This window comes from Hemitrygon akajei, unplaced genomic scaffold, assembly GCF_048418815.1.
Source record: "Hemitrygon akajei unplaced genomic scaffold, sHemAka1.3 Scf000087, whole genome shotgun sequence".
Classification (NCBI taxonomy): domain Eukaryota; kingdom Metazoa; phylum Chordata; class Chondrichthyes; order Myliobatiformes; family Dasyatidae; genus Hemitrygon; species Hemitrygon akajei.
In genome coordinates, this window is record NW_027331973.1 from 1,643,017 (window position 1) to 1,647,853 (window position 4,837).

Below are 4,837 nucleotides of genomic sequence, written 5' to 3' on the forward strand. Positions count from 1 at the left end.
CAGATTGAGTTCAACTACTGCAGAATCCTGGAATGTGTTGGATTGTGTCTGGTTTCTCTTGGCATTTTCTGCACTTACTGCTTTGTTTTTTATTTGTATTTCATGTATTTTTGATTTTTTTTTTCATTTTGTTAACCACCTTGTCCTGTATTTCTGCAAGGAACCCCTCTGTTTGTGGGAAGAAGTCTCGAACTCTCAGTGGAGTGCTCGATGCTTCTTTGTCAACATCTGATCTGCTCAGATTGTTGGGATGTCTCCCATGGAGGGTCATACTCATTCCACTGGTTAATGCTTTCTTCCATAGTGGTAATTCATTTTTCTGAGTTGGTCTTTCATTTAAGTTTTCTGGTCTGTATTGCTTATCACGATTGCATATACACACATGGAGTGCTGAATCCTGTTCATTTTTGATGAAAATATATACTTAGTTTTATCTGACTGTTGTGTGATTTTTTATCATGTGTGTTATATCTCTTCCTCGTTCTGTCCAAGCTAGTGTTAATCTAAGTGGGTTTGGGTGTAAATAGTCTTTTCTAAAGTTTTCTAAAGTTCTTATTTATCTTTGTAAATTCTACTGATTGAAATGGGACCAAGATATCTTTATAAAAAATAATTCAATGTCAGTGTTGATGGAAGTGTTTATTGCCTTTGTTGTGTTTGTTAACTATTGAGCTCTGACAGGTTTTTTTAAAGCCTTGAACTAAATTTTTCAAAGGTTTTCCCTATTGTGCACTACTTCCTATTTTCTTTCCTTCTTGATATTCCAGATACGTGGATATCAAGAGTCCCGATAAAGGGTCTTGGCCCAAAAATTTGATTCCCATCCATAGATGCTGCCTGACATACTGAGCCCCTCCAGCACTTTGTGTGTATTACTCTAGATTTCTAGCATTTTCAGGTCCTCTTGTTTCCCAGATACTTACATGTTTCTTGAAAGAACAAGCCAGGAACAAGCTGGCCATGGGGTTGCGTGGCCCTGTTGTTAAAATATTCAATAAAATCATTAGAAAGAGATGGCATAGTGTTGGGAGTTGTAGAAACTGTGGGTAGAATTAAGAAACAGCAAATGTAAAAAAAATCCCTGATGGGAATTGTATAGAGACCTCCAAACAGTAAGTATGTGGTCCACAAATCAGAATGGGAGATAGAAAATGCCTGTCGAAAGGGCAATATTTATGGGGTATTGTCATGTAGGTGATTCGGAAAATTAGAATGGTGTTGGTCTCAAGAGGAAGAACTCCTAGAATGCCTACGAGATGCTTTTTGGAGCAGCTCGTGGTTGAGGCCACTTGGGGATCAGCTATTCTGGATTGGGTGTTGTAATGAACTGGAATTAATTAGGTCACTCAGGTTCAAAGAACCCTTAGGGGCAAGTGATCTTAATGTGATCAAATTTCCCTGACATTACAGAAGGAGAAGCTAAAGTCAGATGTGGAATACAGAGAATTAGAGAGGCATGAGAGAAAAATTGGTCAAAATTGATTTGAAAAGAACACAGGCAGGGTTGAAAACAGAGCAGCAATGGCTGGAATTTCTGGAAGCAATTTGGAATGCGCAGGATATACACATCACAAAGAGGAAGTAGTATTCTAAAGGTAAGGTGATAAAACCGTGGCTGATAAGAGAAACCAAAGACAGCATAAAAACCAAAGAGATGGCTTAGAGCAAAAATTACTAGGAAGCTAGATGATTGGGAAGCTTTTAAGAACAAACAGAATGCAACTAAAATAATTAAGAAGGAAAAGATGGAATACATAGATGAGCTAGCCAGCAATATTAAAGAGGATACCAATTTTTTCTTCAGGTACATGTAGTGTAAACGAGAGGCTGAAGCGGATATCAGACCTGGGAAAAATGATGCTGGAGAGGTAGTAATGGGGTGGGTGCGGAAGGTGATGGCAGATGAACTGAATAAGTATTGTGCATCACTCTTATCTGTCGAAGACACTTGCAGGAATATGGAAGTCCCAATTGTTAGTGGTCAGAATGTTTAAAGTTATGTTACCCGGGAGAAGGTTCTTGGGAAACAGATGGTCTGAAGGTAAATAGGTCAGCTGGATCAGGTGGTACACCAACCGGAGATGGCTGAAGAGATATGAATGCATTAGCAATGATCTTTCGAGAATCGTTAAGGAAATTTTCAGAAGTTTTCTGATGACTCTGCCATAGTTGGATGCATCAGCAAGGGAGATGAGGCTGAGTACAGGGCTACAGTGGGAAACTTTGTCACATGGTGTGAGCAGAATCATCTGCAGCTTAATGTGAAAAAGACTAAGGAGCTGGCGGTGGACCTGAGGAGGGCTAAGGCCGTTTCCATCCAAGGGGTCAGTGTGGACCTGGGGATATGAATTGAAAATAAACTGGACTGATCAAAGAACACTGAGGCTGTCTACAAGAAGGGTCAGAGCCGTCTCTATATCATGAGGAGACTGAGGTCCTTTAACATCTGCTGGACGATGCTGAGGATGTTCTACGAGTCTGTGTTGGCCAATGCTATCATGTTTGCTGTTGTGTGCTGGGGCAGCAGGCTGAGGGTAGCAGACACCAACAAACTCATTCGTAAGGCCAGTGATGTTATGGGGGTGTAACTGGACACTCTGACGGTGGTATCTGAAAAGAGGATGCTGTCCAAGTTGCATGCCATCTTGGACAATGACTCCCATCCACTCCATAATGTACCGGTTAGGCACAGGAGTACATTCAGCCAGAGACTCATTCCACCGAGATGTAACACTGAGCGTCATAGGAAGTCATTCCTGCCTGTGGCCATCAAACTTTACAACTCCTCCCTCGGAGGGTCAGACACCCTGAGCCAATAGGCTAGTCTTGGACTAATTTCCACTTGGCATAATTTACTTACTATCATTTAATTATTTATGGTTTTATATTGATATATTTCTACACTACTCTTGGTTGGTGTGACTGTAACGAAACCCAATTTCCCTTGGGATCAATAAAGTATGCCTGTCTGTCTGTCATTATATCCCAAGAAGTTTCTTCCTTCACTACTCCCCCTCTCTCAGTTTTTGCCCATTCTTCAAATTTGTCTGTCCTGCTGCAGTCGCATTGCTTCCCCAGCAGTATCTTTGAATCACCCGCAAACCTTGCCACAAAGCCAGCAATTCCATTATCCAAATCAGTGACAAATAATGTGAAAAGCAGCGGACCGATTACTGCCCCATGAAGACCACTAGTCACTGCTAGCCAACCAGAAAAGGCTCCTTTAATTCCCACTCGCTCCCTCTTGCTGTCAGCCATTCTTTCTATCCATGCCAGTATTTCTTCTGATTTTTATCCTGTTAAACAGTCTCATGTGTGACACCTTATCAGATGCCTTCTGAAAACCCAAGTAAATGATATCCACTGCCTCTCGGTTGTCCATCATGCTTATGACTTCCTCGAAGAACTCTAACAGATTTGTCAGGCAAGATTTCCCTGTACAGAAGCTATGCTGGCTTTGACTTATTTTATCATTAGTCTCCGAGTACCCCAAAACCTCATCTCTAATAATAGACTCAAACAATTCCCCAGCATGAGGTTAGGCTAACTGGACTATAATTTGCTTTCCTTTGCCTTCCTCCCTTCTCAAATAGTCGATTGTCATTTGTAATCTTCCTGTCCTCCGGGACCATGCCAGAAGCATGCCTGTAGTGAGGCAACCAGAATTTAGCAAATTACTCCAAGTGGGGTCTGACCAGGGCCCTGTATACCTGCAACATTTCCAATCGGCGCTGAAACTAAATCCCACGGAAGGCCAATGCACCATATGCCTTCTTAATCACAGAGTCAACCTGCATAGCCGCTTTGAGTGTCCAATGGACTCGGACCCCCAAGATTCCTCTGATCCTCCACACTGCCATGAGTCCTACCATTATTGCTATATTCTGCCATCATATTTGACCTACCAAAATGAACCACCTCACACATTTCTGGGCTGAACTCCATTTGCCACTTCTCAGCCCAGTTTTGCAGCCTATCAATATCCCGCTGTAACCTTTGACAGCCATCCACACTATCCAGAACATCCCCAACTTTTGTGTTACCAGCAAATTTACTAACCTATCCCTCCACTTCCTCATCCATGTTATTTATAAACATCACGAAGAGTTGGGGTCCGAGAGCAGATCCCTGAGGCGCTCCACTGGTGACCGACCTCCATGCAGAATATGACCCAACTACAACCACTCTTTGCCTTCTGTGGGGAAACCACTTCTGGATCCAGAAAGCAATGTCCTCTTGGATCCCATGCCTGCTTACATTCTCAATAGGCCTTGAATGGGGTACCTTGTTAAAGATCATCTGAAAATCCAAGCGAAAAACATCCGTTGCTTCTGCTTTATCTATCTTGCCTGTTATTTCCTCAAAGTATTCCAAGTGATTTGTCAGACACTATTTTCTCTAAAGGAATCCTGCTGACTTTGGCCTATTTCTTCATGCATCCCCAATTACAGTACCCAAAAACACTCACCCTTAATACACTCTAACATCTTCCTGACCACTGAGGTCAGACTAACTGTCCTACAATTTTCTTTCTGCCCTCCCTCACTTCTTAAAGGCATATTTGCAACTTTCCAGTTTGCCAGAACCGTTCCAAAATCTAGTGATTCGTGATAGATCATTACTCATTACTTTAAAAGAAAACTTAGGGGGAGCTTCTTCATTCAGAGTCGGGGAGAGTGTGCAGCGAGCTGCCAGAGCAAGTGACAGGGACGATTTCAACCTTTAAGAGAAGTTTGCTTATGTCCATGGATGAGAAGTATATGGAGGGCTATGGTCCAGGTGGAAGTTGTTGGAACTCGGCAGATTAATGCTTTAGGATGGACAAGATTTTTCTGTG